The 23,674-nt window shown below is 39.6% G+C and overlaps 1 long non-coding RNA gene across 1 annotated transcript in view; it reads left to right on the top strand.

Annotated features, from left to right (window-relative positions):
- LOC117153967 (uncharacterized) overlaps positions 1 to 23,674 on the top strand; it is a 79,590-nt gene that overhangs the window by 55,051 nt on the left and 865 nt on the right. The gene's annotated exons all lie outside the window — the stretch shown is intronic.

Below are 23,674 nucleotides of genomic sequence, written 5' to 3'. Positions count from 1 at the left end.
ATGTTAGTTCGATTATGCGAGAGAACGCTGGCAATTTAGGAAATTTATCGTGACAGCGATAGTCGATAAAGGAACGTTCGTCTTTTGAGAAATTCATCGACATTAAGATCTTGACGTGTCTTGATCATAGTTTTCCAGAATTCTTTCTTGGGCGATCGTTTCTTGGAAAATTAATATTAGAAACAGATTTCCAGTAAAAATTTATAAACACGAGTAAAGAATCGAGTAAAGAAATTCAACACTCTTCAAATATCGTTGCTAGAATAGATGAATAACGCGAAGAATATCAGCTGCAATCGACATTTGCTGTAAACACTTTGATAATTCAATGGTTTTAATTCAATGGTGCAGTAATTATTTAATCGTTTCGGAATTGTTTTATTTTATTGGATGTAGTAGTGTGTTTCGAAACGATAATACGTTTTTATGACTTATTTATTCCCTATGGATGTTTCATGCGGGAAAGTCGGGTGTATCGTTGGAATTCGTCCAGACTCGTATTTCATCCGGAATCGAACCTCATATCCTAAACTGCCACTGAATTTCTTCTCTAAACAAGTGACTCTTGGAGTTAATACAGAGGGTGGTTCGCAGCCGTCGTTCTAGAAATTCGCTCATTCGTGAAATATATTTAAATAACAATATTCTCTCACGTAAAATAAATAGAATGGAAAATTCGATGAAATTACTCGACGTTTAAAAGTTATTAAGGAGTCCCTTTGTCTATTAAAATGGAACTGAAATTATGACATAAGAATATGAAAAAAAAGGAACAATTTCTCCTCTATCTAACGGCTAACTAACTAAGACAATAAAAATCCTTGTATTGTATTAAAACGAGAATAACGAGGGTAAAAGATACAAAAGCAAAACTTTTTAGAGAAGCAGAAAGGCAAGGCACTTCGATTTTAAAGGTAAAAGATTTTAAAAGTCCCTTTGTCCAATAAAACAAGAATGTGAAGAGAACACGCGAATCGGAAGAAAAAAGAAACTAATTTCTCCCTTATCGATTAACATTAAAAGCAACGTTATAAATCAATCTTGAAGAGATCTATGAAAACAGACGAATCCTCCGGTTTTTCGTTTTCACGGGGAAGCAGATAATGGAAATCGGGATTACGCGTGGAAAGTTATCGCCCGGCGAGGGGAATCCGTTTGTTCAAAAATATTGTCGGACGATCGTCTGATCCGTCGCGTCAGACTCGTGAAACGGTTTGAAATGATGGGGAGGATCGATCGATTTGCCGCGTTCTGCAAGCTCTTGTAAGCACTTCGAAAGGATTAGAGGCGGAATAAAAAAGAAGAGAGAATACGAGAGAGGAAAAAACAAATATCGTTACACGCCTCGCGTATCCAGGATACTCGATCTCGTGTTTCGAATGGTGAAACAGTCGACATTCTGTTTCGTCGGTTTACCTGACCGTGCAATTAGAATGTTAAATCGCGCCGGGTCGCGCTTTATTTAAATTACAAAAGAGCCTCGGTCGCCTCTCCCCTCTCCCCGTCCATTTCAACATGGTCTGTGCCACTCTCAAAGAGGTGTTTTAGAGTGGTGAAAGACGAAAGCTGATTGCTTGTCAAAAGAGACGAATCAAAGTGCGTAAGCGACGCGTGTTCCACGATGTTTCTCTCTTTAATTAGGGAGTTCGATCGTTTGCTCTTGATTTTGTTCGCTCCCGTTCGAGCGCGAAACGTCAAGATCTGGAAATAGTAAATTAACTTTGCTCTTTGATGTTGTAAAAACGGCTGTCGAGACACGTCATCGATGGCTATGACCGCGTTGTAATTTCGGAACTAATGTTTTATAGAAATGATCTCTTAGGTAGGAAATTCGTTGATAATATGTCGGATATTGTATAAACACGTACCACTACACGTTAATATATCGCGTAATATCACTGTACCTCGTGGCAATAGGTCACAAATATTTTTTAATATTCATCGATCGACGATCTTTCAGCGTTCGAAATTGCAACATTTGCACTTCTTCGTGATTCCCTTGAAAATTATTTTATAGCGTTGCTTCCATTTAGAATTCTACGTTTCGAATTTTTACGTACTCGTTTCACGTTCGTTCACACCGACAAAAATACTGCTTGGATAAACTTTAGTATACAATTGAAACGAACACTCTCTATAACCGAGAAATTTTCTTACTTATGGTTAATTATATGGTGAAACAACTACGAACAACTGAAACAAGAAAAGACTTCTGCCTGCCTAATTATCTCCAAACTTCAACGCTTTCAGATCATCCTTTCGTCTCCGAAGTTAATTACAGAGTGAATTATTGATGGCGACGTGAGTCTTCCTCTGAGCTAGGGACTCGTGCTCCAACATAGGGTTGGAAAGTGAGAGAGGGCAAAGAGGAAGAGAGAGAGAGAGAGAGAAAGAGAGAGAGCGTGAGAGAGTACGATGCCCAGAATCGATTGATCTCTTGTCTTTGAACACGAGAGACAGACACTATTTGCCTGTCGTGCAGTGTATACGTAGTTACCCGAAGCTTTGGCGGATCAATGCATCGAATTGCGCTATCGAGTTTCGGGTGTACGCGCTGCTGCAACTATCCCGCTTCCCGTACGTATATTACCCGGCCTTGTAGAATGTGGTATCATAAACTAAGGGCCGTGGATAGGTATTTGCGGGCAACAGTTCCATTTCCTAACGCGCGGGAATACATTCGCCGACGATCCCGGCCCGTTCGTGTCCACGAAACTTTGGATTTATATCGACCACGGCCCGGTGGCCACGTCGAAAGTATCCGAAATCGAGAGGATGGTGCTCTCTATATAGCCTCCTGACGCTTGTGACACCATTTCGGATCCTGTTGTGTTTAGATTCCGGCTACGCGCGTTACAAAGCTATTAAATAGAAAGGATAGGGTTGGACATTTTTGAAGATTTTTTTTTTTTTTTATGTAAAGGATAAGAGATGTACAAAGGTTTGGAAGAGGAGATTAAATAGTCAAACAAAAATTCACCGTAATAATTTTATTATTGCTGTTACTCTTAACGATTTCCTCTTAGCGAACAACAGTTTCGATCACACCTCGATGGAAATACCTTACTCATATATACTTCGATGTAACGTGATTGTCAATTTCCTAATTTTCTCTCGTTGTCTAATTAATCGATCGATTGATTTAACGAAATTCAATTTTCATCTTGCGGAAATATCGATATCTAGCGCTATTTTCATGCGAACGATAGGATAGCGTGGTTGTTACCGAACACCATGAAGCTCGATAGTGATTAGCAATGTTATGTCAAAGCAATGCCACAATCGATACAATATGCAAGCGAATTGCATCAGCCTCGATGAATAACTAACGTTAATTAGGCAGCAGAATCGAATGTCAGAATGGATTACCATTGGATCTATTCTAACTACGTTTTGCTTTCGTACATTTCTCGCTATATCGTAAAAGATCGAAAATATCATACCGCGATAAAGATCCCGTATATTCTTTTAAATAGTCCACGATATCATGGAAACCAGAGTTCTCGGACGAAGCATATTTTTCCGGTGCTCTTCCGTTTTCGAAGTTGGAACTATTGTTTCGTCGATGGCGCGTCGGTGTCCAAATAGGAAGAGGGAAAACACGACGCTCCGTTTCTGTGCTAGTTACTCGAAATGCCGCTCGAGGTTCAGATTAAAGTTCGAATTGAACTGGAACTACTTGCCGTGGATCGGTTCGAATTGGGGTTAATTAAGGATTAAGAGTAAGGAGGCTTTCGTGCCGCGAGTACAAAACGCTCTGCGCGATCGAAAGCCAGCCTTGGATAATAGGGAACCGCGTCGCAACGCAAACTACCGGAAATATCATATACAACCTTCGGAGAAACTGCAGAAGGCTATCGCAGTTTTCGAGGAGAGGTTCGCTTCAGGTAAGATTCTACATTTTCGTGGGAATATTAGAGCGTACCGTGTAAAGAGGGAAATCGTTTCCTTTTTTTAATTCATTTTTTTATCGTCTATCCAGCTTGTTGTTGAGTTCTATCTACTGTACAAAGCGGAGTATAAAATCGGGGTAGTAAGTATCGGAATGTAAAATCGTTGAATTTCTCTAAATTATTATTGGTGTATAAAATGGAGTGGAAAATTGGAGTGGAAAATTGTCGAGTTGTAAAAACTTTTCTTTCCGTCACAATGAACAAACGAAACAGCAAAATTCACGTTGTAAACTACCCTTGATAAAAGTAGAATGATTCCGTTTCGCGAAAGCCAAACCTACTGCCATCGAAGAAAACAATAGGCTCGCCTCGAAGCTATTCACAAGCTCCTCGAGAAATCGCATCAGCAAAGCCCAGTCTTTTCTCCCGAGCCTTCCACGAGCCCTTCACACGAATTCCAGCGAATTCGAATGCGTGACACCGTCTCACGGTTCGCCAGAAATCCTATTCTCGCCGTGAAATCAAACTGTTCTGACGTTTGCATTAAGAAGCCCGGCCCTCCGCCAGGAACAATGCATGCTAATTACCGGGCGGCAATTATGGCTCGTTCTTGCAGTCGTCAGACCAGAGGGAACACGAGCTTATATACACGGAGACGAAGAAGCTTTGGATGCAAGATGGAAGTTTGTTCGAGTGTAACGAAGGGCTGCAGTTTTCAAAAGAGGAAAGGAGGAAGTCGTAAAGATCGTGCAACTTCCGCTGGGTTGCCGACTCGATGAAAGAATTACAGGAACATAAGGGATGAAAGGGGGTGGCTCGAAGCTCGGGGTGTCGTTTGAGAAATTGGAAAGACCCGGCGAATGGGCGATGCAGTTAGAGCTGCTGCTTCGAATTTATCGCTTACCTTTACCGTTGTTCGATAATTCCAACCTCCTTTATGGCTTCGGCTATCGAACGTTTCTTTCTGCTTAGAAAAATGACGACCGATAACCGGCGCTTCTGCGAAGCGAGACTTTGCACGAGTCATTTTTCGAATGTTCGTTAGCACTTTTATTTTTATGAGCGTCGTTCATTTGCGTGAGATCTTATGGTTTCTAGAGTCGAGTATAAGGAGTTTGATGGGTTTCTGGCTTAGAAAATCGAGGTTGACAGGTTTTTTAAACTGAGGATAATTGGCGGAAGAGATTTTGGAGTTTTAGACAATTGACAATTTCGTGTCAGCAAGTTTGCAAATTGTTATTAGACATTCGAAATCTTCAATTCAGACAGATTATCGTACCATAGATAATTATCGAGTGGACGATTTCTAAATCTCCTCCCGGTCGCTGTTAGATTATTCAAGATTTCCAATCCAAAATAATTTAAAAATACGTCGCTGATGAATTCATCAGCTTAACCCCTTTGAAAATAAATTTATCAAGTCCATAAAGAACTGATCGTCTCAAGTGTTTCACCATAATTATTCGAAAGATATTCGTAAATAACAAACGAGGCAAGCAATATCTAAATGAAGAAAAATAATGCACGCTTACTGTTGCGGACAAAGAAAACTTTTAAATTGCTATCTTATCTTGCGGTTCTACGGTTATCAAACCTCTAGAACCAGAATCTCTAACTGTTCTCCAATATCGATAACAGGATACATTGAATATTTGGAAATTGGAAGTTGTCGCTACTAGGATCCCTGCTTTGAGTATCTCCAATGGTAACAGTAGTTTCTTAAATCCGAAATCTGAGCTACCAAATTTACAAAGTTCGAGAGATCGCTATCAAGCTCATAGTTACGAAACCTCCGCAAGTTCACCGACACTTCTGCTATGTGTTCCGCTTCGAATATCGGATCCCTCAATTCGTATATCGTTGCTATTGCCTCTCGATTCTAGCATCGTTGCTACTGCGACGTCTCTTAACTTAGAAATCCTTCCTACTCGCTCTTGAAACCGAATTACATGTACTTCCATTATCTATCGGATAATCCATAATCTTGTTCCTGTATTAGCAAAATGTTCGAGATAAAGATCCGCGCTATATCTCGAATTCTTATCCTAGTTTATAGAACGAACTGTAACCACTACAAGTTACTTTACACACCTTAATTACGAATTTTCATCAAGAATGTTTCTATTCGAAAATTTCCACTATATCTTCGATACTTACGTTTTATTAGCTTGCTACAGTTCGTAGAACGAACAGACCGTATCGTCTTTATCTAAGTTCGAATTCCAGGTAGAAATGTCTGCTTGAAAATCTGTCGTTCTGTTCCAATACCATCGATATTTCGAAAATAAAGCTCTTTGTTATATGGCCAATCCTTAAATTCTTCCCGATATACAGCAGTCCATAGAGAGAACTATAACTACAACAGATCACTCCACACCATCAACCCTCGTGTTCCGACTTAAATTCGAATTCCGACCAAAAATCGCCGGTCATTATTCTCGCTAGGTAACCATCATGTTTCCCGTCTCGCGCGGTTTATTTCTCCTCGTACTTCACTCCACCTTTCTCACTGAAACTACTCGCGTGATGTCACCCTTACGAACAGACACACACACACATGCCTGGACGCACGATTTTATAGAGAAGAATAGGTGGCGCAGACATGGTCACAAACAAGCGAAGTCCGTGTGTATGCGAGTAGTAGAGAATACCAGAAGGGATTTAGCGAAGTCTGGCCATAAAGAGTAAATTACGATGTCGGTCTCGCTTCACAGTTTTACGCGGTGCTGGACCTTCCGTCATCCTCTCCGTGCATTCTCCCTTTTCTTTGCTACTGTGCATCTCCTGTAAGTTTCTGACCGGATCAAACGATCTAGGATTGGTTTTGATATCGTTTGAGATTTGAACGAGTCCATACAGCTCCAAGTTGTATCGCGAGTCGAACGAATTCTTATTTTTTGTAATTTAGTGCTGTTGTTCGTTGACTGTTGATCGATCGTTTCGCATTGCCTGTTCGTTGGTTGCGTTTGTCGTAAAAAATAAAACAGCCCGTTGAAACAAAAAATAAGACGCAGATAGAACTTTTGGACGCATTGGTCTTTCTACTAACGCACAAATTAGAAATTATTCTGATGCATAATTTACTTTGTACGCGTATAGGAGTCTTATCCGGAATACTTTGAAGAATGTGAAACCAATTGTTCATGCGATACACTGTATGTAAAAAATGGCAATTCGAAAAGGGACTCGGGAAAAAAACTGGTTACAAGGTAGGTACTTAAACATTCCGCGAATTCTTTCAGTAGTAATTTTCTGGCGCCAATTAGGTTCCACGTAAAATAACGTCGCGTGTACCTATTCAGTCGGAACAAAGTGGACAGGCCGGGCACATTGTGCAGAAATGACAGACATCCGCGAACAAACCGCGGATGTTAGGGACTCGTATAACAAAAGAGCTGACGATTATAATATCAGCGCTGTAAATAATGAACACACGAGCAAACGCAAATCCTACCATTGTTCGGCTCGTATATACGCGTTTAATCATCAGAAATATTCGGTGTAAAATGTGAGTAAACGTTCGATCATCTATTTTGCTCCGAATGTAAAACAGAATTATAAATAAATCAGAAAATGCACTTAAAAAGATACATTTTTGAAACGCGAATGATATAAATTTATTCTCGAGTGAAAAAGTTAATGTACGACTTTTAATGCATTTTTATTGGAAATTCACAGTAACTGAATAACTTTCTAATGTTTTACAAATTTAATTTGCGAATCCTCGAAATTCAATTTGTCTTTTTTAATCGAAACGAATTTCCCGTGCAATTAATACCTCCACGTATATTATCAAACGTTAGCTTCCAATTGTTCTGTTTTTCAACGAATGCAAGAACTTATACATAAAATGAAATAAACTACAATCGTATTGTTTTAGAAATTTAATCGAAATAAAGAAAACTAGTAATCGGTAGTTCAGAATTAAATTCGAATCGAAATTAAAATTTTATCAAGAGGTACGAAATTCGCTATGTATTGTTACTCCTTCTTCCTTGTTATATTATCCCCGTTAGTTCCGTACAATCAGAAATACACGAACAACTAACGCCTTTCTCTCCCAATTTGTCCCAAAAATTAGTTCGACCGAGTACGTACAAACTCGTACGATCCAAAGAATGTGTGCGCGCGCGTAGATAAAATCGAATGATAAAATGATAGCAAAAATGGATTTTCCCTGGGAACAATCGGTATTCCTGTAGATCGAACGGTTTTTAATTAAGGGCCAGGGAACAAAGCAAACGAACGGGATAACGTTCCCTGAAGTTTCTGAAGGGGAAACGGGGAACGTACGGATTGTCAAAGAGAATAAACGCTTCGATAATCTCGTGAACGTAATTAAATCGTAATTTACAGTTTCCAGATGAATCATTCCTCTGTTTTACGCAATCTCTTGACATTATTCTTGCGGCTCTTGGAATTTTATTTCTACCTTCCATCGAAACGATAATTCTTTCGCTCGTGTTTTATCGCCGTGTCGCGCTCGCTAATCTTTCGGCGGCTGCTTCTGACCGACGGAAATATAAACAATTTCACATTCCGCCTTATCTTTTTTTCTAGTTTATCGTTCCTTCGTTTCGTTTCTTCGTGGTATTTTTTATACTGCCGACGTCGAGTCCCCATGGAGGTATCGTTTTCGCGAATTCAAGCATATCACGTAACTTGATCCCGAGCGAGTTGTCTTTGTACACTGTGCGCGCTCCGTTAAAGCTGCAAGCGACGGAAAAAACCTGCCGCATTTGCATAGGTTCGCAGCGACCAGGCCGATCATGTGTGACCTACTTTGCCTGACCGACACTTCGTTAACGCTAGAATTGTTCTTCTATTCTTTTTGATTTCTGGTGCTGCTCACTGGTACGTGTTTTCAACATGACGTGTTTCAATTACATTTATATTTAAATAAATAATTACATAAATAAGTGCATTTATATTTATAGTTAACAGTGGACACGGTTCGATTTCAGTTTAAATATACGAATTATCTGCGAAAATTACCTTGCACGATTAACTAATCATTTTCCTTGTTAGAAAGTATTCTCTGTCGCAAAGAGTCAAATGTCAGGATTGAGAGTACGAACGACGCAGAAGAACGAACCGTCGCTTTTAAAACAGAGGAGATCTACAGGAACGCGTCGGTTCTCTGTTCGCCAAACACTATAGCCGCTTAATTATTGTAGTTTAACCCTTCCACACTGTGTGTTCGCTTTTCAAACGTTAACATTCACAACTGCTAGGAAGATACACGAATCATTGTGTATTTTCCATTGTAAAATCCATCATATGCAAAGTTCCTATTAACCAACAGGTAAATAATTACGTATATCCAGAATTCACACAAAACGATTCCCTTCAAAATTATATTTCAGCAACGTAGTTATTGCGGCGCACCATTTTAACACAATAAACATAAACATAAACATTTTAATACACAGTAGAAAGATTGCTCGCAAATTAAGGCCAAATAGGAGTATGTTTGATATTTCGCGTGTAGTAATCGTTCGTAGGAGATTTTTAGTAGCGAGACAAGGTGTAACGCGTAGGAAAATGAATGATAACAACGAGGAATTTGCGCGAAATCGCATTTCGAGCGCGGAGTACGCAAAACGAATTAGCAGAAAGCGGCCGCGACGACGCATTTGCATATCTGCTACGGTTTACGTGGCGCGATCCAGAGGAAGACGTAGCTTCCGCCTGGCGCTTCCATCGCACCGGCTTATCTTGCCGGCGACCGGCGCGGCGACGAAAGAATTTCTAAAAGGAACGACTCGATCTCCGAGATGCCGGAATTTTTCTCGTAGAAGTATCGAAAAGAATCATATTCCATTCCCGGTTCGAATTTCCCTTCCGTATGTGAAATAGCTGGCTTTGAAGTAATTCTCTTTCCTTTTCCTTTTTATTTCCTTTTTTGCCTTTCGAATGTGGGACATCTTTAAATTTTTATTAGCATCGAAGGAATATTTTCTTCTCTCGATTCGTGTAATATAACTGGAAGAATAGCGAAAGCAGGTATCTTTACTTTGAGAAACGAAAACTGGTTTCAAATTTGTCGAATTTAACACTTTCGTATCTGATATCGCACTTTCTTAAGTTACGAAGTAACTGAAGCGATAAATCTACGTATTTGTTTTCGGTTGAGACTATCTCAGCGACATGTATGACGTTTCGATTCATTAATGATAATCATTTTTTCATAAGAATTCCACCAATAGAATAGATGAAATTAAACCGATACAAATTTTCCTCATAGAACATTTGTATTTCTCAGAAACATTCCCTTTCTCTCTGGAAATAATCGCTTTTTCTTTAAATATTATATCAATCATCGAATTAATTCTCAGCCTAAAGCTTTCGTTTTCCGGTATCGTTTGCCAAACAAACGACCGTTGAGTTGTTTAAACAAACGTTCCTTCGGTTACAGAATCGCAACGCGGTATTTTCATAAAGTATTCCGGAGCACGGCAACGTGCGCATTTACTTCGCTCGTTGTATATCATGCCGGGATAAAAGTTTTCGTTGTTTATTGCTGAAAAATATGGCTGGTTCGTAGCCTGGACGCAAAAAGAAAACGACATAAAAAAAAAGAAAGGAAAGAATTAGTAAAATGTGGTTATAGTTGGAAGAATTTTCACGAAACACGTGAAATTTCGCAGTTTCTAACCGTTGTTCGACGATATTCGCAATGTTCTTGCTTTCTTACGTTATACAGTCTCGTTGATAAGTATCATTGCGTTTATCGATCACATACGGAAAATTATAGTTCACACGAGTCATCAAGATGTGTATGTACATTTCTTTGATAAAATTATCGTTAACGTTTGTCAAGATTGAAGATTGATTATACAAATATCAAAAGACTATAGGGTTTACTAGTAGTTTAGGACATTTAGGGATTACACGTATTTAACACCTACAAACTACAAATCCTACGAACTACTGATTCTCAGTGGATAGGATCGTGGTGCATTCGAACGAATAGATTCTCAGACGTTTTATTCCAGTTGGATGGGGTTTTCAATTAAACTTACGTAAACGCGGTCGAAATAAACGAATAACAGGACCGATCGATGAAATGCATATTTGATTATTTATTTTGAATATGATTGGAATTTTAAACCCGGCACGTCTCGTTGCCGATAGATTCATGAATTTCAGATATTTTCGCATTGGCGTCGCGACGCTTCCACACCGGAAATAGAAAGGCAATTTCGAAGTTCCGCGAGAAGTCTCCGTGAATCTGAAATCGCTAGATCAGTCGGTCGTCCGGCTCTTCCTCGAGGAAATTAACGGCAAATCTGAATATTTCGATCAGCCTTCGATAATCTTATCGTACTTGTGGTCGTGTAATGTCGTTAAATTTCTCGTCTTTGCCGCGTGGACGCCCATGCAATTGAATTATTTACGAAGCTTGCTGGCAAACAATAGGAAGAAAAACAGAGAAAGGGATGTTTCAGATTCTGGCCGTCGTGCGATTTGAATTATTGACTAGATCGTAAACGCGATGCAAGAACAGCAATTTGCATCGTCGAACGTGCTATTAGCGACACCTTGCGCTTGTTCGATCGTCCAACGAATATTCGATTGTATCGTATGTCGGAATATTGCGAAACGTGATTTTGCATTCTACATTTCGATTTGTGATGTTGACCTTTCTCAAAACGTTAACTGCCGGTGAACACGATCGGAGAATCGAAAGTTTTCAAGCGATACATGCATAATAGAGGCGAAAGAGATTTTATTAAGTTTGTTTTATTTCTTTTTTTTTTTTAATGTAAATTCACGTTTAGATGCAAATCGAGATTCCAGCTGAATTCAGATTCGAAATACGAAGCCGCGCACAAAGCTTTTTTATTCAGACTCAAATTCAGATTTTTCTCAATTTATACGCAACTTTTAAATTTAAATGTTCGAACTTCTTGTACCTCGCGTATTCTGTTCGACCTTTCTTTCATTCTCGTCTTTTCAAATTTTCTATCGAACCGTTCGTCGGATAACCACGAACCTGAACGCGTTCAGCCGACTGTACCCGTGCCGCTCCAAACGCATAAACCACTCTTACAACTTAGCACGATCAAAGCAGCCAAGCGAACCGCGAACGAACAATACCTTGTGATCAACGCAAGCGCGAAAAAGCTCGACGTAGTCCCAAGCACGATGTGGTGGCTCGTTAAGCATCGGAATGATCGGATAATTAATATGCAAATCCCATCCCCCTTCCACGCGTCGACGTCCCTCACACGGGAACCTTCCCCTATTCGCTCCGGTAAACCGAGTCAATACATAACGCAATTACCCGACAAGTGGATGGAGGATGCCGCCGGCGGTGCATCAACGCGTCCGTTAACGCTCCCCTGCGCGTGCACGTGCAGATGCACGCCCCTTGTAACCACCGTGCACGCGCAGCTGCATGCGAGCACGCACACCTGCAAGATCTCCGGACGTCTCCTGATATGGACAAGGGATAACATCGATGACGCGCCTCGCGAGTTGAAACTTTGATGGAAGCTCTAACAAGCAGGCGCTTTGGAAGATGATGGCTTTTTATTTTTACTTTCTTCGTCAGTCGATGCGATTAATCGTTTCGTGAGTTGTCGTAGGTGAATTTGTACGTACATCGGGAATCAATTATTTTGAGAGATTTTGTTCCGGAGTATTAGATTTGAAGTGAGAATTCGGTCTAGGTGTTGATAAAAGGGTGTTAAGGAAGATCGTGTATATCGGGTGGTGATTTTTTATCTTTGGTTTCATGTTAGTTTCGTGTGACACGTCGAGGTTTGAGAATCGATCGTTTTACGAATTATATCCGAATTTTTGTAGAGTTTCGTATTTGCTGATATCGACTTATCCCTTTAACATCGTTCGAATCTATTACGCTCGAGTTGAGAATTTAGTTGCGGTTGCTAATAAGGGAGTACTTAGCGGGATCGTGTATATTTATCGTGTAATCGATTGCTTATTCCTGGTATCTTGCTTGTAATTAAATCCTTATAAATAATCGAATAAAGGTTGTTCGTAAAAAGGATATCGTAAAAGGTTCGCAAAAGATATTATTCGATGGAACTTCGTGCCAAAACAATCGATACAATTCCTCTTCCAAAATTCAATATTGGCGAGGAAAGTTCGCGAAGTAAAATTCAATTGGGTTTCGATGCCCAACCCATCACTTTCAACGAACAAGAAATCACGAAACCTCATTCATAAAAGATTACCCAATAAATCCTATTTACTTAGCGATAAATAAAATCGATACGACAAATCTACAAACAATTCTCGTCCGAACTTCGACACAGCCATCAAAAGTATTACTCGAAACATAATACCATCGATCATCGGCAGGATCGTTGTTCGTTCAACATTCATCCTTTCGTCACTTCCTCCTCCCATTTCCCAGAACTACCCCGGCTGCGGTAATCCGGGACCATTCAGCGAACAATCGACGGATAGAAAACGCGACTCACAGTGTGTGTCGAGAGTTTTTGCAGAAACGTAGTCGTTTCGCGAACAGAGGAGCGTGGAACGCGCGATTTAACCCTGCCACGAGAACCACCCCGTCGACCATTATATCCGCGGCACCCGTAAATCCGTTTTTATGGGCTTTCGATACCGTATCCCTCCACGAAATCAATAATCGTCTATAAAACGGGTACCTTGCTCTCCGCCGGCATACGTTCTCGTAGTCTGTCGCTTAAACACACGCATCTATCATTTGATACACATTATACGAGAGATATCGATAGTTTCTTGCGTGTAATGACAATATGCGGTAAGTACGGCGCTATATGTAATGACTGAGTTGCGAATATTCATGCAAATTTATATTTTTGTAAGATTATAATTAAAGAAGTGGAATCTAGATAAACAGTTATCTCGCTTGTTGAGTATTATACTTGGTACGTTACAATGATTTTTATATTTCGTGTGCTTTAACATTTTCAAAAAATTAGTCCATAATGGAGAATCATTAATAAATTGGTCATTCGTCGATGAAAAGAATTTTTTCGTCTTCGTAGGTAACAGTCTTGCGTTTCGAGGATCTTTAGTGAAACGTGACATTATTGGATCGTGACATTCTTCTTGTCAAATAGCATAACTCTATCGAGGAACTTGTAGAAAATAGTTCAGTCTTCGAGTCAATTTTCGCAGGTACTTAAAAATTGTCAATTTTTCTCGCAAATTGATTATGCTATTGGCTGATATTCTTCAACGATACTATTAAGCACTTTATTGTTCTACGATATAACATTTGATAATTTAAAGGTATTATGTCGAAGTAAAATGACGTCGGTGCAGTAATGTCAAAGATGCGCATGGTGAAAAGCAGAAACGCGATTGTCGAACGGTATGCCGTTGGACGAGGATTTAATGAAGAATCGTTCAAAGTTTGGTCGTTGTTCAGGTTGGTTTTTTCAAGCACGCAATTAGAGTAATTGAGAGGTCTCGTTGTTGTTTCCGTTTCGCGGAACTTCAAACTTCAAACCCCCTGTGGAAATGTTTGCTTTAGCCGGGATCCAAAGAGGGTAGAGTGTCACGGAACTCCCACATTTCTGTTCGCCCATGCAAACTTTCTGTATCTCGTCGAACCGTGAAAAATAACCGCTCGATCCTTTCAGAATTTTACATTTCACGATCATTTGGAAATTGACAATCGGAACATGACAAAAGGTCACAATGGAATGTTTCTATCGAATTTGCAATAGACAGAGTCACTTTGTTTCATAGCACAATGGATATGATATCTTCTTATTGCTCGCGTTTGATTCAATTATTCGTCTTCGATTTTCTTTCTTTCTCTTTCTTCTTTTTCTCTTCTTTTTGATCGAAAAATGTTTTTACTGGAGATTCTCTCGAGTATGAATTTCCAGATATCTAAATTGTTTCTAAACCCCAGATTCTAAATCGAGGAAATAGCGTATTCGTAATACAAATTTCAGTGAATAGGTGTACGGGATCGATAATAGTCAATATTGATCAAATAAATCACGAAACAGTTTGATAAACCACAACCCAAAATCTACAAATCTTTCAATCAATAGTAACCTCGATTATCTTCCCAAGGGGTACATTCCAATAGCTCCAGCTAACCAAATTACCCTCAAATCACTGACCTTCCCACAACCATATCCCTTCAATTCACCGCCTAAAATCAATCATTAACTTAATTATTACTTGATTAACCCCTAAATGCTTGTTACGATGTAATTCACGGTAAAATGAACGTTTTTTCATTTTCAAGATACTTAATAAACGATTTGAATATTTATCAGAATATGTATCTTTGTATCTTTATTTACATATTTATCTTTAATCTTATTAATCATCTTTCCACGCTCCTTTTTTCTGTAATAAAATCGACTACGTAATACCCACTTTGATTTTTCAATCTCCCAAACTGTCAAGTCTCTTTAATTTTAATTATCCATACCAACTTTCCTTAATCGAGATTCCCAATTTTCAATTTGCTCGGATTTTAACTTCAAAGGAAGCTTATCTCAGGCTTAATATCGTAATGATATAATATCCGTCTAATGACTGTAACATCCTTAAATAACCACTTTCTTCTGAACTTGCCGTCATTGTATCTTGAATTATCAAGTTTCTTAGGTCGTTCGTTGACGAGATAACGTGGTGACGAGAAAGTCAGTGGCCCGAAGTAGAAACACAAGTTGATTACGTATTCAGGATACTTCCATCCTTGTACCCACGTTTTCCACGTAGACTCGTTCCTAATTAAACGAACTTTCTGCCTCTCTCTCTCTCTCTCTTTCCTCCTCTTCCCCTTTTTACCTTCTTCTGTTTACTGCGTTATTTTCCCCTCTGCAACACGTTTCCCTTTTCTACCAACTTCCAGCATTGTGATAGAAAAATTCCAGATTTCATTTAGTCTTGCCTACCAAAAGTTTGCTCTTTGCAGTAGTATAAGTCGGTGATTGTTCAGACAATTTTTATTAATTCGACGTGTATCAAAAACCTGATACATATTTTCTGCGTGCGTCGTTGATTCCGTTTACGATTGCATCGATAACAAATTTCAGGTATCGTTTCGTTTACGAAAGTGTCGTACTTTTGCAGTAGTAAAAGTCAATGATCGTCGAGACAAATTTTCACTAACGCGTATATCTACGGCTGATACTTGTTTACCACGTTCTCATCGACTCAGCCAATGCGATTGTATCGATAGAAAATTTCAAATTTCACTTGGCCTCAATTTTGCGACAATTTTCGTTTCTTGCAGCAGAGAACAAGTCGATGATTGTTCGGACAATTTTACATTAACCCGATGTATATGTTGACGACTGATATCTGTCTTCTGCTTGCGTCATTGATTCATTGCGTGATCTTCGTGTCAGAAACATTTCAAATTTAATTTAGCTTCGTTCTTAGAAGAATTTCATTAATAATTCATGAAAAGATATTTTCTCGCAATTTAAAGGAACATCCCGTTCCGAAAGCATTAAGGAAAGTATGAAAATAATAATAAATCTCTAGTATTTCCAATGTAAAGAATTCTGATGTAATAACGAACTGAGACAACTCCCGGGACAATTCTCGAGAATAATACAATTTTCATACGATTCGTATATTGTTTAGTGATTCTCTATAGGAATTACAGATTCCATAGTATAGAATTGAAAGTCACCGATGTCAGAGTAGCTCACGCGTAACCCGATTGGAGGATTAGCGAAAAGAAACAACTGGAAATACAGTCGAGACAGGTTCCCCATAAGCCGAGGCGCGACCATGCGTAAACGTCATCCGAAATGTGGGTTGAGGAGCGTGTTTAACTCCGTTCAGCCGTGTAATCGGATTGACTCGATGCGCGTGCGACGCATTATGAATCTGAGGAGTCGATAGCTTCCCTCGAACGTCTTCGATGCCAGAGGATGTCGTTCGAATGCCGGCAAATTCGGTTAAATTCACAGAAACATGATGATTCCTGTGATAACATTTACAGTGGCTACAAAAACTATTTGCGCTTTATACATCGATGTACTTGTTATATAGTTCTTATGCTAATTTAATTAATTAGATTGCAGTATATTAAATTTCACGTTATACAGTAGTACTTTCATACGACTAGAAGAAATTGAGAAGGAAAAGTAGGATTTGCCAAAAGATATTTTTTGTGGCCACTGTAGTTAAAATTTCCGCTTTTTTTTTTTATAACGACAAATACCGTTATGGAAATAGTAGAATCGAAGACCACACAGGGGAAATATGATACATCTATCTTTTTTTAATTCTGCGATCTTTGTGCCAGTTGGTGATTAAAAAGAAGAAATTGTAACGATACACGTATATAACAATGTTGCGGAAGTATAGAGAAATTTTAACGAAGGAAGATTAAATTACGAGAGATCTTTATCCTATATTTATTCTACGAAAATGATATAGGATAGAAATTAATTGTAATTATATGAAAATACATCGACTTTTAATTAAACTTTTTACATTATAATTTACAGACCGCCGCACCGTTTACGTTTCGTCGGTCAAAAAAAAGGTAGTCTCGTTACAGCTGAATATTCCGCGAGAGAACTTTCAATAACATGATTATATAAAAGACAGGAGAAAAATTTCAATAACGAAAGGAATGTTTTTAATGAAAGAACCGATCGTTTCGCTGAAAACGCAAAAGTTTGATGCAACGCACCGATGACTGACGCGCCGCTGGGGAATTTTATTTCGACCAAAAATTCGTTATTAGTGAAGAATTTTTCAGTAAAATTCTTTAGATAACAAGTCGAATTTTTCAATAAAGAAAGACAGAAGGTAATACAACGAACCTATAGAAAAAAATACGTAATAAACACAGGTAAGTGGCGAATAATTAAGAAAAACTGCCCGAACGATCACCGAGTTGCGCTACATTTTTCAAGAAATTCCAACTATACAGAATCACAAACTTTTCTATCGAGACAACCACGCTACTAAACAACGATATACACAGGAGACGCGTTCAGTTGTGGATACGTGTCGATTTAACGAAATATCGTCTGCTTCGGAGAACCACCAGAGAATCTAAAAATCCAAATCCTTTTACCAGAGAGTATCAAAAATTCTAACATCTTTATGTAACCTCAACTGTGCCGAAAGCGATCCTTCAAGCGATCAATAAAAAGGAAAAGAAGCGACGCATGCAAAATTTGAGAGACAAACAACGCCGTAAAAGAAGTTGTTCTAATACTCGACGCAACTTCTATGTGCATCTAGATCAGAATCATCGAGCACGCAAGAAAAGGGCGCCGTCACGAGCGTTATACCCTGGCAAGAGGAAGCAAACATTGTTGCACAGTTGCTTCGTCATCCTGAACTCACACGGATGCGATATAACGGAAACGTGGTCGAAACGTTTGTTACGAAAACGTAGGGATGCCTTGCCCGCTGTTTTCTCCTTTTCTCCATTGTTCTCTCTCTTTCTCTTTCGTAAAGCACGACGTCCGGGATCTTCAACCCTCCGTGTGCAAAACCGTTAAAACCTGAAAGCCCTCGCGAGCTTCCGTGAGGCAAGAAAATAGAAATCCTGCAACCGCGGTGCAGAGATCAAATGTCAAAATGGTAGCCGTTCTTCCTTGCGGAATCTGATTTTCAGCTTGCTGAGATGGTAACTGATTTAATCGAAATTCAAATTAAAATAGCACCGTATTAACGGTGTATTAATAAGATATAATTATCAGACGCGCAATATTTTGACGATTTTATTAAATCTCCGCTTTCTCGTTCGCGAATCAACGTGGCGAATTACCGAATTAATCGAAGACTTTTCAGTCCGATCGGTGCTTTGTACTTCGCGCCGTGAAAATTTCTGTTATCACTCGTCATCGACTATCGACTGCATATTCTACGCGCGACTATGATAGTCCGATCGGTATATTGGTGAAACATAGTTATCAAATACTTTGCGATACTTTGAGAATTTTACTAAATTTCTATTTCCTTGTTACGAATCAATATAGCAAATTATGAATTTTACATTAACAAAGTTAAAGACTTTCCAGCCAGATCAATACTTCGTACTTCACGGCATGGAAGGTTCACCTGTCTTGCAGCATCGACTGCGGCATCACTATGTGTGCGTATGCATGTAACAGGACCGAGGGGGACTTTATGGAAGGTTGGAGCGTTGAAAAGGGCTCGTACGTTGTGTCACAGGACGCCATCAAGGGACGTTGGCTCGTCTAGGAAGCTGGCCCTTCAGAACGCTTAGTTAATGGCGTACCGTGAGATCATTAAAGCGATTGCCGCTCCGCGAGAATCACGCTGGAAATCATGGAAACGGCGAGCTGCATTTTCACGCGTTTCTACTACCATCCGAGATTCTGATAATGGTTAAACGCAGCGGTAAGGGTGATAATTAAATGTAATAGCGGCGGTTGAATCGAGACGCATCACCAATTACCGTACTTAAACCCTTCTGTAACGCCATACAACTTGGAAGTTATTTTCTTACCGTGGAAGTTATCTTTTCAGCATTTTTCGTATTTCTGTTAACGTTGATACAGACGAGAGACTCGTTCTTGATAGCTTTTGACCTTTCGGAAGTTGGCATCGTAGGTTGAATCGATCTTTTTACTATTATTCGACGAAAAATTGTACTTAAAATTCCAGATACTCTTCAATTTACTAGTGTTATCAGCAAATTATAACGTTGGAAATTTCCTATATACTTCATACTGTCGTGAAACGTTATCCTAATAAATTTACAGAAATTTGCGGAGTGTCATGATACGTCACAATCGTAAACATACGAGAATTTTCGTAGCATGAAGATCTTGAGATTGAAAGTATCAAAGTGACGAGCAGGTAGCAAGGAAAAAAACACAAAAATAGTCCGAAACAGTTGCATCCATTTTAAAAAGCTTCGGTCTTAAGAAACGGAAAATCCTTTAATTTTCGACTCCTTTTACGCGTTGTGTGTCGTTGATGTATTATCACGCATCGTTTTTAATCCTCACCATGAAGGAGATTAAACTTGAACGACACGTAGATTAGCATCGAATCTCGCAGTGAATAAATGCGCAGTGGCGTTCAGAGGCCACAGTCTCTACGCTATATTGGAAAAATTAAATCGATAAAAAGAAAAGAAAATAAGCGGTAAACGCGACATCGTGGTTAATCAATTCCGTGCACGTCGGGAACGTAAATATACGTTAGAATACTTACAGAGTTGCAGCAAATATTTATGACAGTACAACACGTTCACGTACAGTGTCCATAACGAATCGAGAATTTTACGAGAAGGCAGGGTGTCGTAAAAAGCAGACGGAATCCTTCGCGACACGGAAGAAACGGCTCTGGCTAATATAGAACGCCCGTCACGCTTTGGTACATGCAGTTTAGCAATGCGTCGCTGCAACATAGCAACGTCGAACATTAAACTGCAGCGTGCGCGAGCCGGTTCATCCTGCCGGTAGTTTATCGTCGCGGGATTTCCTCCTTTCGTCGTTTGCCCGCCGCAGCCTAATGGGAACATTTACTCCAAAGGACTAAACCGCCTCTGTGCCGAGGCTCGCCTATTTCGGTAGACAGATCCTGCGAAAGATCGATATTTCGTATGTTCAGCTGTTTAAACGTGTTTAGAACGTTAAATAAATACCTACCATCGGTGGATAGACGAAAAAGATCAGCAGAACTTCAGCGATCCTAAATTTGTAATAAATATGATTTGAATGGTTCATCCGAAGATATTCTTATCGTCGATTGTCTTGATGCTTCGTTATTAATTTACTTCGATTGTAATTATTACGGAATTTTATCTTCTTTTAATCTTTCCTTCCGTGCCACTTTATCTTTTATTTTTGTATCGTATCAACGAGCTTTCATTGTCGTATAAAAACGTCAAACATTAACGCGTGCGCGATAACAGAAATTTGAAATGGATCTGAAGATATGAAACAAAATATACCTAAATGGCAAGTATATAACTAAGTGACAAAATATACGTAAACGTAAAACAATCGTCGAATCGAGAAGCAATCTGCGAATTGAAAATTGCTCTTTTATGATACGTAGTTGATTGCTATACCGTAAGAACGATGTGTAAATACGTATGTAGAAACGTGAAACGTTTGATACATCGACGGTTGCCCCTGGACCAGACGACCCTTCAGGCGAACCGGAAATATCGCTCGAAAATTCAGCCGCAAACGCGCGACTTTTCTCGTTTAACCGGTAACCACCGGAGGGAACGGTCTGCTGCGTTCGAAGTGAATCTTTTAGCTTGTCGAATGCGAAATCGTCGCCAGACAGCTGCCCCTGGAGCCTCTTACGATATATTTCATTCTTATCTATACTTCATCGCCAGGATTGCTTTTCCTCTAAACTCCTAAAGGCTGACCTTGAGCCTTGGTGTCTTCAGTATACGTAGGTACGTATACAAACTGGCGAAAATATTCGATTACTCGTAGACATCATTTATAAGTAGAATTAAACACGTTATAGGTAGACTGGGGATTTTTGTGCAAATTTATGTTTCTATGGATACAAGGGTAGAAATAAAACGTAGATGAACATTTGTTTCGTCTAGGAAAAAATTATGAAAAATACACCACTTTGCAAGTTTCGCGTATTTTTCTCCATTATGTATGCACTCTGTCCTGCACTTTTGTACCTTCAAACTTTGCATAAAAATGCATAAAAATCCCGCTGTCTGGTTATGGGGTATTTTGAAATCTCATTAGCGCTGTCACGAATCTCGATTTTCAAGCTCCATTTTCTCGAGAATCTCGACGAAACTTTATTCTATATTTTCGACTTGAATTGTTCCTTCTTTCAAGTAGAATCGCCACCTTGCTGATCGTACCGTTGCTGCTGAAACAACCTGTACAGTGGAGAGATCGTACGTTATTTAACCGTTATAAAAGAAAATTCGAAAGGTTAAAAATAAATATAAAAAGAACCATATCGCAAAGATTATTTCCGTGTCGATTGACCGCGGTAAAATAACTGCAACGTCCGCAGTGGTCTGGCGAAAAATTAAGCAGCCAAACGTCCCTGTTTCACACCGTACAGGTCTGAAAACGTTCACGCGCGACTTTTGATCAGTGGCGTGTGTACGCGAGAGATAGCCACGAGGACGTGGATGAAAACGTTGCACGTTGGCTCGAAATTTTATACAGCTACATCGGTGGTGGAAAGAAGAGAGGTCCGGGGATAAACGCCCGAGGGCTTCCAAGCGACCCCAGGATTATAATAATTCGCGTCACTGCGTCCAATTTCAATTTACCTCTGGCCAGGCAAAGTTGTTTCGCTAACAGGACACTCGGTATCTCGGGATCATCAGCATTTTTCCGGTGTTCTAAGTAGCGGGAGAGCCGATCGAGTTTCGCCACGAAAAGGAATACGAACTTCGAATTATCCCGCCATTCGCCGTATCTCCTTTCCTTTTATTCCTCGTCATCTCTTTAGATACTTTGAGATATCGTTACCGCTGTTCCTAAAGAGCACATCCATAAGATGTTCGAGCTTCTTCATTTCAGTAGTTTCTTTTCCATACAACAATAAATGAAGCAGGTATTTAAGTGATCTCATTTGGATAAGACTTATCCGATTCTTAAAATTTAGGTACTAGAATCAAATATTAAATATTAGAGTCTTATCGAATTGTAATTAGAAGATACCTAGAGTATATGGTTTTATTCGAGTTGCAGCCTTTTGTTAGAATCTATAAAAACGTAAATTCGCATGGAGAGCCATAGCTTATTTATGACTTGTGGTCGTATCGCAATTGTGTGAAAAATTCTGAGAAGAGTAATCAGCCGACTGAAGAGAAATAAATAGAGCCAGCATATAGATCGTACAGGTTTTATTCCTTCGATTATCGTTTACAGAGATACAAATTTCCATAAAATCCGCGTTCTATGAACGATTTCGTTCCGTCTTTATTAAATCTCTTTCTCTCTCTTGTTTTCGTGGTTACTGTACGTTCTCCGATCCCAACATTTGAAAACATCTCGCGTTAGAAAAATCATAGAAATTCTACGCATAACCGACTTTCGATGTCGCGGTATATTATCACGGCAATTCGGTAGCTTTATCGTTCGATGGCAGGACAGTATCCTTCCCTTTCCGTGCCCGCCTCTACCGTGTCTCGGCCATCGAACCGTAGCACGTACGTGGGCATAAATCTGACAGTCGAAGGAATCTATGAACAAAAGTGGAGCCACTTACATGCGCGTAAAGTAAAATTTATGGAGGGTGTGGGCATATAAATGCGCGACGTATCATAAATTTCAGTGCTGGACGTGGTCGAAGCGAGACGGCGAACAATAGAATCGTGGAGAAGAAAGAGAAGAAGAGAAAGAAAAGGGGCGGCGTGGAAGAGAAGAGGAGATCTCCCTCAAGTCTCGAAGGTACTAACGATATTGTTTGAGGCATTCGCGGCTACCAGGTCCGTCCTCCTCTAATTCACAAGGGGAAACAACAATTTATTTTGACGGGGCCACGGAAATACCCGAAGGACCAGTCGCAAATCACTGGCTGCACCGTTGCTTCGCCATGGGATTTCTTCGTCTTTTTCCTGTATTCTATAGAATGCTTGTTTTATCCTCGTTACTAGTCTTGGCATTGATATCGCTCTGCTACCTATCGGTATGCCAGTTTGCTTGCGCAAAAGTTGCTCTTCGTATTTAAATATCGGTATCGATTTGATATTTCTGTTGAAGTATCTATTGATACTGTAGAAACGGAGTATGAATGGTGTATTTATTAACGCGTTAATAAGTACACGTATCGAAGAGGAAGTAGCCCATCAGCGACAACGTCGATATCGACGTCGTCTTTTCTAA

The sequence above is a fragment of the Bombus vancouverensis genome, chromosome 3 (assembly GCF_051014615.1).
Source record: "Bombus vancouverensis nearcticus chromosome 3, iyBomVanc1_principal, whole genome shotgun sequence".
Taxonomy (NCBI): domain Eukaryota; kingdom Metazoa; phylum Arthropoda; class Insecta; order Hymenoptera; family Apidae; genus Bombus; species Bombus vancouverensis.
This window is presented reverse-complemented; position numbering and strand designations above follow the sequence as displayed.